This window comes from Solanum verrucosum, unplaced genomic scaffold, assembly GCF_900185275.1.
Source record: "Solanum verrucosum unplaced genomic scaffold, falcon-dt-bn FXZP01000198.1, whole genome shotgun sequence".
Lineage (NCBI taxonomy): Eukaryota > Viridiplantae > Streptophyta > Magnoliopsida > Solanales > Solanaceae > Solanum > Solanum verrucosum.
In genome coordinates, this window is record NW_026020173.1 from 1,788,695 (window position 1) to 1,799,911 (window position 11,217).

Here is an 11,217-nt window from a genome sequence, read left to right on the forward strand (position 1 = left end):
TCGCCCAAATTATTCACAATCATATTCATTGATCCAGACTCATTTCTAAAAGATCCAAGATTTATTCATCTTTCTTTAACCTATGTTTGCTACGACCCTCATATTTATGCATACTCCTAAATTTCTTCCTTTCAATTTTCAGCTACCCTTTTTCACATTAATTAAAATAAATCTTCCCATTTTCTCCTTGTCTTATTTTTCTCTACTATTTTTTTTTACTATTTCTTATTATTTTTGTTTCATCCTATAGTATGAGTTGAAAAGAAAAAATATGATAGGAAATACGAGAAATTCACTATCTTTGAAACATAGGAACAATCAAATTAAGAAAAAAAATAGTGAATATAAGATGCTCCATTTTGATTTTAAGAAATCAATTTCTTGTCAAAGTTTTGATTTGATATTCTTATTGTATGAATAGGTTTTTTTGTCACGGGATAGAGATTATATTCATTTACTTTAGCCGGGAGACCAAAAAATTATAAAATGAAATTAAAATCAATCTAAAAAATAACATAGGTTGAAGGAAGATGAACAAGCATTGGGTCTTTTAGAAATGAGTGTGGAGTAATGGGTATGATTATGAATGAATTTTGAATAGTTAATCAATAATATCAAAACAATCTACTTCTAACTCTAACTAGTAATTATATGAGTAGGATGTCTCTAAAGGAAAATGGAAGGCCATTCATCAATATGAAGACATTCCTGAGTATTGTAATCATTGTAAACACCATGGTCATTCTATTGATGTGTGCACCATCAAAAATAAAGAGGATGAAATCAAGAGGCAAAAGGAGATTGATGCTGTTGTCAAACAAGCTGGTGCAGATGGGAAAAAAGTTAAAAATAAGGAAGCTGCAAATACAGGTATGTGATAATGCTCAACTACACTTCTTTCAATTCAAAGTGTAGGCGGTCGCTAACAAGAATAAACCCAACTATGAGTTGGAGTCGATCCCACAGAGAGTGATACAGTAAAAAATTCAAATACGAAGTAAAGACGTGTGGTATCTTCTGTAGAAGTAAAAGATTGCGCAACATAAAATAAATCATGAAGTTTCAATTATCGATATCAAAGGGGGGAGTTTCAATAATCAACTACTCACAAAAAAAATTAACACGAAATTTGAACGATTAGAGAGAGGACCTTCGGAGTGTGAGCAATCGAATACTAATTTCGCTTAATGGGTAATTATAAATTGCTTTAAGTTGTTTAATCTCAATGGATATGATATGTTTTGAATATAATAGCAATCTCTCGATCAACTATCATGTTTCGAGTGAGTTCTCTCGAACCTCAACAAGCTTAACAATACAAAACAACCAAATTCCCTAATTAACACACTTTCTCAAGATGGGTTGTAAAGATGCAAATCAATACAACTATCAATCATTCATTCTACTCTATACCTCTTTCTCAAGCAGTCATAGAGAGCTAAGCTAGAACCAAATTTTCAACTTCAGTTCATCAATTAAAACATGAACAAACAATTCAACCTATTTCAAAACAGCATTAAGTTTAGCAATTAACAATACCCACTAGCTAATTTATGTATTCGATTACATGATTACACCCCTAAGGGAAGTGGTTTTAGCCAAACATAGCAAAAAGTAAGAAATTGTTACCAAAAAGATTATACATCCAAATTGTTTAGAAACCTGCAACACTCAATGCCAAAATTAAAGCTAGAATCTTAAATCCTCAAATCTAAGATCCAAATCTCCTCCAAGAATGTTCAACAATGTCAAGATATGCAAAAGCTCTTAAAACTGAGAATACACTCTGTGGGAACTACTTTTATCTTTTCAAAAAATGAATTTATACGTTCCCAAAAACATCTCAAAATATCAGCATGGAGTCCACTCGAAAAAATTAGTTGAGATCGCCGATCGACTCGGCAATACACCGAGTTGCACTACTTATCACTTTTTGGCTTGACTCTTGCATCCAATTATTCTAGAAGTTTAGGTGAGTTGAGTCGTGCTCGCCGATCAATTTGGTGCATCGTCGAATCATCATTCACTCGCCAAGTTGGCTTGGTACATGTGATATCTTGCTAGAATATTTGGCGGACAGGAGGCTCACTCGGCAAGTCGCCAAGTGACTTTTGCGAGCTTCCGCTTCTCTTTTCTTCATCTTTTCCACGTTTTCACTCCTTTTCACGTCATAATGCCCTTGCCTTGTTTTTAAGCCTTGATTGCTGCATATCAATACATTAACATCAGTTATGAGCACAAAAAAAACATTGAGGACACTAATTCATTGAATAATAAGTCCTAAATTAGTCGGAATTCCCAACTCATAAACACCCCCATCCTTAAACTTTTTCTTGTCCTGAAGTAAGAAACACAAGAACAATCAGGCAAATAGGGATGTCTAAAAATAGTGCTCCTTGAGACTCAACATGAATGGACGCAAGGTTCAATCTATACATGCAATGCTCAATTGTGCACTAAAAGTTTCAAACTATGACTAGTCATCATCAAATAGAGTTCAAGCTCACAATGCTCACTTCAAATGCAAATTCATTCTCAACAAGAGTATTTGAATGCACTCACATCAAGAATGATTTCATGCTCTCACAAAGACAATAAAGGAATATAATTAAGGAATCAAAATTGTAACGCGTCGTATCCGAAATATGGGACTTAGCCAATTTTCAGAACTTCCAGGTGTCACCCACTAGGGCCAACCACACCCCGTGGTTGGACCTACGCCTTGTAGGTGTGCCTCGTGGATGAGCACCCGAGAAATCTGCCTAAGGCAGTAACCACGGCTAGGACCCATGCCCCATAGATGGGTCCATGGTGTAACGACCCGAGAGCACCCCCTAGTCGTAACACGGCGTACTCGACCTCTCGAAGGTCTTATACAAGCCCTTAGCATATCATGAACATTAAAGCATATGAAAATAGCGGAAAATTTAAAACTTTTCTTTACAATCGAAGTCTTCATAAAAGAAGAGAGAGTCTATGACACTATGTCTCAAATCATCTATAACATTTAGAATAACAACTCTTTCATAACAACTTAGGGACACGGCCCTAACATAATAATTACTAGGGACACGACCCTTACACAAGTCTAAAGACATAAAACATAGAGACATAATGACATAAGAGTACGAGGTAGGTTCATCCTCGAAACTATGAGGACTCCCCAAGTCTTCATTCCCAAGATCCTTAGAAACCTAACTTCCAAGCATAAGACATCACATCACCAAACCCTACACTTTGTAAAAATGTTGAAGAAATATGGGTTAGTACAACACACATACTAAGTATGGGAACCATGCATAAAAACCATTAAAACATGCTTAAAAGGGACATTTAGTTGAAACCATGCTTTATGCACATTTTGAACATCATCTTGAAAGAGTTGGAGAATCACAAGTCACAAGCAATACACATATAGTTCATCAAAGCACAAAGGATAATAACATCACCATAAGCATAGTCTCTAAACATAATCTTAATACAATATTAGTCATTACAAGACATACTACTCATGCATATTCAATCATTAAGATCATTACATCATAATATAATAACAACATAAGTAACCCTAGGTTCTACTTGTGCAATGCATAGGTAGGGTCCATCCTACCTACACTAAGTATTACCTTTGAATCACCATGCTCATACTTATCATACATTAGTCTTATCCAAAGGTCATACACATAGTAAGGTGACATTCACAAACATTAGTTCATATCAAGAAAAGTCAATCATTAACATAATACAATTAAAGCATGCATTATTCATAATAATCATAATAAGATAGAACAATACCATTAAGTCATAGTTCATATCATACATCTTAGTCATAATTCAAATAGTCCATACCATAGGTAAACCATCTTCATAATGATCATACACAACATAGCTTCAACATACATAAGTCATAATCATCATAATCATAAGAGAAACACTACTACAACCATCCCTTAGGATCCCACAAGTGCAATGTGCAAGAGAAGTCCCATACCCTCCCTTACACTATGTAGAAACCCTTAAAAAAGCCCTAGTAAGAGTTCACACCTTCATTGACTTTTACTTTTACTTTTACATTAGGGAAATATTGCAATAACCGACATAGACCATGAGAGCTACATGGAATCCGGTGTTCTACTCCCACACCGAAAAGAGAGGGTTAACACTTGCCTAAGGTGTAACCATTCGTACATAGCTATCTAGGTGGATCCACTAAGCTAGAGTCCTACGTGGGCACATAGTTAAGGGTCAAGGAGATTGCTTCTAGAAACCCTAACTTACTAAACGTGGGGGTTTCCATCTCATGAGACAACACATACCGTGGGTAATCCGGACTTGCTAAATATGAGAAAACCCATGTGGGGAGCCGAATTTACTAAACGTGAGACCCCCATCTCATTTACATGGCCTTTCAGTGCTAAGCATCTAATTCCCTTTTGTAATCATCTTTAGTCATCACATAAGTTCACATTAGCCTTTACTAGACTCTTATGTAGACATCTTACCATAATAGCTCATATGTGTTCATAAGTGAGTAACAATCCTTTCACCTTAGAAACACTTAGCAAGTGAGTAAACCTTTCACTTTACATTATACTATAATCATGAGAACTACCTTTCATTCATATAGCAATCATACCATAACATACATACATACATCCTAGCATACATAGTCATATCTTCATGGTCATGTACATTTCATGCGTAATAGTATGTAAAGGTGCATATGAGAATTAGCCTTTCAATTGACACCATAGACATATCATATTCATATTTATGCATGGAGTGTGTGTGCATGATTGTCCTCACAATGGCACAACAACAACAACATTAACATCATAGACACCTCCCTTGTCAAGGGGGGGTCATAACATATACATAATATCCCAACTCATGCACAATTCACATATATTGCATTTAAGGATCTTAGATCATGTAAGTCATATATCTAATATTCATCATTCAAGTACATCATTCATGGAATGTATCATTTGGGGATTATGTGGGTAGGGTCCTTCCACAAGAGAACCTCATAAAATTCAACATATAGACCATATCATGTTCATAACATCTCATTCATATTCATAATGTATCATACTTATTCATATATAGGGTTGTAGGGAAGAGGGAACCATCATCCAACTTCATCATACATGAATTAAGCAAGTACATTCAACAATACATAAAGAACCATATTGATATCATCTCCTCATAGCCTTGAAGGCCCCATTCAAGACTTAACCCTAATTCCATAGTAATCATACATAATTTAGGGTAATATCATCATAAAAACATGAATTACATAACATTACATTCAATTCATAGCCTTCAATTAATATCTAACACAAACTAGAGTTACAATTGGAGGAAGAAGGGGAAACATAGGTCTCATGGGGGGATTCTTCAAAAATCACCAACACTTCATGAATGCATCCATAATTGTTCATATATCATCAATCAAAAATCATTTTATAACAACAATTCAACATTTAGAAAGAAAACCCATGTTTTTGGATTGAAATCTACAATTTTGGGGATTTTGAAAACCATCTTTGGAAGGACCTCTTGGGGAAAGGGATCCCAAGAGTGAAGAGCAACCATACCTTAGTTAAACCCTATGAATTTCGTGTGAAACCTCCCATCTACAAGCCCTTGCTAAGCTCCTTCCAAGTTCTTCAATGGAGTCTTGAGTTGAGAGAGTTTTGAGAGAGAGAATTTTGGGAGGGAAAAGAATTGGGTTATGTTTTGGGGTCTTGACTTGTGGTGAATTAATGGATTAGTTTAGGGTCCTATAAGCTTATATAGTCCATTAATTAACCACATAACCGACCTCCCTTAACCCCTAGTTAATAACTAATTAAAACATTAACCCCCTTTTTAACTAAAAACTTCATAAAACTGGCAGCATCTACGCCCTCCACCTACGGACCATAGGTGGAGTCACGGACCGTCGTTTGGCCTTCGTAGTTCTGACAGTGCTTCACAATTTTGGGAATAACATTTTACTCCAAGATCGGAATAGGCAAACTCAGTGGCGTTGGAAAGAGGACTCATAGACCTTTCATTGGATAGGTAATGGCCCACCTAATTCGTTTTGAGCTATGATATATGACCATCTAAAGTTGACCCTCACTCCTAACTTAAAACTAAAAACTCTTTTTAGGGGACTGTTTTGAGGGTCTTGGTTCTAAATGATTTCATGACTTAGATTAAGGTCTTGCTAGCTTATAAAGGTGAGTAATCAACTAGCTAAACAACCCCTTAAGCCCTTAGTCAATTAACTAACTTAATCCCTAATCACCAACTTAAGACTAGAAGGCTGGAAATTGGCAGCACCTACGGCCACCTACATACGGACCATAAGTGGAGTTACGGCCCGTGTTGTGCTCTCGTCATTTGGTTCAGAGAGGGGGATTGGGGAGTTCTTGGTGGGGAGACTAAGTCTCAACCCACGAGACCTACCTACGGGGCGTAGGTCAAGTGACGGCCCGTCACTGCCCTTCGTAGGTCAAGTTGTTTTTTGACAACTTTTGGCCAAAGGTTGGGTCCTCCTCAAAGACCCCTTGGGTGGTCCTTGGGGGGTCGTACCCAATCGTTTGGACCCTAAACATGTCCATCTATGAATAAGAGTCACTCCTATGGATTTTAGACCTCAAACAACACACCAAACACCACGACAAGACACTAGCACCAAAGACTAGTTTCCGGACGTCATGGTCGTTTCTTGACGTTTGACCTCTAAAGTCACCAAACTAACTTCACTAGCCATTTTTCATCATTTAAACATGTTTCCAACCATAAACTAACATGTGAGGCTCTAGGTCAACCTAATAGATTCAGTCAAGCCTTAGCTAGGTCTTACTAGTTTCATACGGGGCGTTACACACCACCCATGGTTGGGCTCTGTAGGTCCATGGCCCAAGTTACAGAATCTCTGACCACCACCCACGCTTGACCAGGACGGACCGTAGGTCCATCCACGGTCCATCAGTGAAGTCTCGTGGGTCAAGTATTGGGCAGTTATGTTGGGGCATAATGGGTCTTTCCGAATTTAATTAGAATTAAGTGGTGTCATTTTACCCTGTTTAATTCTGAATTTAATTAGAATTAAGTGGTGTCATTTTACCCTAGTCTAAACCACCTATATAAGTACTTTAGACCCCTAAATTAAGTCATTTAAGACATTCTCTCAAACTTACCAAAAGACTTGGGTTCCTCTCTCAAATAGTTCTCTCTTTAGAAAGTTGAAGAAGAAGAGGGTTCAAGCTAGGTCAAGTCAAGTTTCCATTCTTCCAAGATTTGTGGGCTTTGTAATCAAGTTATGGTGGCTTATTCATCCATGGAGTCCCCTAGAATTCCACATTTTGAAGATGAATTCCCCAATTCTTGTTAGGGTTTCTTCCAATGTTGTGGGTTATGTTAAATGTTTATCCAATTGAGTGGATTATGATTGTTTATGATTGAATTGATAGAATTACATGTTTATAGGATGAATTTACATGTACCATTGCCTAATCCTTGTTTCTAATCAAGAATTGATGAAATTGGGTTTTATTTCATGAAAGAAAAATTGAAGGTTCAGATGTTATCTTCTAGGATTGATTAAGTACACGATAGATTGCTTGAGAGTAGAACACATAGACATGAATTGAATTAGAGTAAAGTATACATGATGAATTATGATTAGTAGAGATTGAGACTAAGCCTATATGATGTTATATGATTAGAATTGCTCAAGAATGAAACATGTGATTAGAATGTCTTGAGATCTCGGCATATGTGTTGATTATGAGAAGTATTGCTTTGAGAGTAAGGCTTGTAGTTATACATGTTGATTGCTAGGACTTTGAGAGTAAAGCTAATATCATGAACTATGAATGTTAAGGCTTTTAGAGTGAAGCTTATATGATTAATGAATTAATGAATGGTAGATAGGATTTTTGTGGAAGGATTTACCCGCATAACCTATATTATGAATGTATGAGATTATGCATGTCTTATAGAATCTATGTAAATGCTTTAAGAATACTTTGAGAGTAAAGTGTCAATGATTATGATATTGATGTTGTGTTGCTTGAAAGGACATTCTCATGAACACATATGAACATTAATGTGAAAGGTTTTCTCATATAGAATGATTGTAGGTTGAAAGGCCTACCCACTTAAAATGAATCAAAGCATGAATGAACTATGATAGCTTGAAGTTATGATACGAAATCTCTTCGTGAATAGCTTGACTTTGTAAGACAAGACCATCCATGGTAGCTTGAGTAGCAGACTTCATGGATAGTCTTGGATTGAGAAATTGTACCCTTCCAATGTAGCTTGATCTAGCATGAGAGGAGCTCGCATGATAGCATGACTTTGTAAGGCCAAACCATTTCATTGGTAGCTTGGATTGAGCAATAGTACCGTTCCTTGAGTAGCTTGGATTGGCATAGTAAAGTGCTTTCCTTGATAGCTTGGTTTGGCATAATGAGGTGCTTTTCCTTGGTAGCCTTGAATTGGTGAATCGTAACCATTCATGAGTAAGAATGGTTCTAGGATTTCTCAAACCACGTCTAGTAGAGTCTTCTTCATAAGTGTGAAGCGTGCCACATTTAGGAATGAGAGGCTATTAGATGTTAAGGAAACTTCACTTCTTCACTTCTCTAAGTCATGCCATAGATTTTAACTCTATTAGGTATTTTTCTTAATCCGTGCCCGATGGTTTTCAGGATATGACTACTACTAGGGCTAATGTTAAAAGAAATGAGGAAGACAATATGAATGAAGAGGTTCCTACTCAAGTTCCTCCCCAAGCTTCTCCTCAAGCTCCGATTGACCCTATAGGTGAGAATGTGACTAATACGGAGTTTAGATCGGCGTTCCAAGTGTTGGATCAAGCCAGGATGGCACAAGCTAATAGGGAAGTGGTAGCTCTCGTGAACCCAAATGTGGGTACGACAGCGTCAAGAGTGAGGGATTTTATGAGGATGAACCCTCTGGAATTTTATGGCTCCAAAGTTGAGGAGGATCCTCAAGAGTTTATAGATGAGGTCTATAAGGTGTTAGACATTATAGGGGTTACTTCGGTGGAGAAGGCAGAATTGGACGCTTACCAACTCAAAGGGGTTGCACAGGTTTGGTTTAATCAATGGAAAGAGACTAGACCGGTAGGAATAGGTCTTATAGAGTGGGAAAGGTTCAACACCACTTTTCTATATAGGTTCTTTCCTCTAGAGATAAGAGAAGCTTTGGTGCTAGAGTTCATTAAACTTAGGCAAGGTAAAATGAGTGTTAAGAAATATGCGTTGAGGTTTACTCAATTTTCTAAGTATGCTCCATCCTTAGTGGCCGACTCTAGGTCGAGAATGAGTAAGTTTGTGTCAGGGGTGTCTGATCTAGAAGTGAAAGAATGTCATACCATCATTCTCATTGGTGACATGGATATTGCTCATCTTATGACTCATGCCCAACAGATTGAAGAAGAGAAACTAAAGGGGAGAGCTAGGGAGAAAAAGAGGTCTAGAAATGATGATGGTGATTCCTCTCATGAAAGGCCTGATGGACATGGTCGTCTTAAGCATCAACAAAGATTTTTCGGATGAGACTCCTCCAATGCTCCTAAGTATAATGAAGATAGGGTGTCTAACCCTAAACCACAAGGAATTAGTAGTAAATCCCTATGGCCTACTTGTGCTAGATGTGGAAAAATACATGAGGGTAGGTGTTTGGCCGGAATGGAGAGTTGCTTTAGTTGTGGTGAAAGTAGCCACAAGATGAGGAATTGTCCAAAAATGAAGGCTAATGGAAGAGAGGGTAAGCAAGTTGCTCCTAGTGGTTCGGATGGGAATGCTCCAAGGCAAAATAGGTTTCATGCTCTCCAAGCTAGAGGTGAACAAGAATGTCCTCTGAATGTTGCTACCGGTATGTGTTTTATGCTTTATTAGATTCCGGTATTGGTTCTATTTTGTGACTTGATATGATAGACTTGGATGTTTTCTTTAGTATAAATGGGATACATTGTTGATTTGTTTTATAGATTGTAGAACCCAATATAATCATTATGAGTTTTGAGTATGTTGTTGGGATTAGAATCATCTTGTGTGATGGATATGAAAGCTTAGTGGTAACTTGATCCGACCTTAGAATTGAAAGATGTGGTGCTTAGAAAGTCTATTTAGGCTTTCTCCCAAAGGGGAGATGGTGTGCTTAGATAGCAAGGTCATTAAGTGTTCCTAATGTTTATGATTTGGGTTGCTTGAAATTCTCACCTTGAAAGGTGTAATGAGTTTGGGAAGTTTAGTCCCCGTTTTGTAGGCCCATATGAGATCTTAGACCGGTAAGTTAAGAAATAGAAGAACAAGGAAGTTGCTTCCATGAAACTGTTATGGAGGTATCTTTTAGTAAGGGTTTTAGTTGAGGGTGCTACTTGGGAGGCCGAAGCCAATAAGATGTCCCAATATCCTCATCATTTTCCTTCTACTCCACCCCTAGCTTGAGATGAAAAGTTCCTCATGGTTTATTCTTTGTGTCAAGTCATATTTGTTTTAGATGTTGTCATGATTTCCCTTATATTGTGCATGCTCATGAAAAAAACTTGTGTTTTTAAAGAAAATGAGTTTGCATGATTGGTTTTACTCATGTTGTAGTGCATTGAGTATGAGTTGCCTATAGAGTTCATGAGATGAGTTGTGAAACATGTTGTAGCTTAGATTGAGAGATTCCTCCTTGGATGTATGTTATAAGTATAGATTGCATATAGGATCCATGAGATTGTGTTAAGCATGCTTTTAGCTTGGGGATGATAGTTCCTCCTTGAACATGAGAAATGTTAGAATTGCATGCATTTTGGGTTGTTAGTTGTAGTTCCTACCTTCCTTGTGATGCATTGAGCATGTTTAGCTTGGAGTTGATGAATCCTCCTTGGTTGTGTGCATTTAGAGGTGTTTCATGCATGATGGGTTGCTAGTCTTGAGTCATCTCCTTTAAGAAGTGCCTAGAATGCCATTCGAGGACGAATGTTCCCAGAGGGAGATATTGTAACGCCCCATATCCGAAAGAGGGGACTTAACTAATTTTCAGAACTTCTAGGTGTCACCCACGAGGGCCAACCACGCCCCGTGGTTGCACCCACGCCCCATAGGTGGGCCTCATGGATGAGCACCCTAGAAATCTACCCATGCCCCGTGGATGGGTCCACGGCCCGTGGTTGGGCTCCGTAGGTCCATGGCCCAA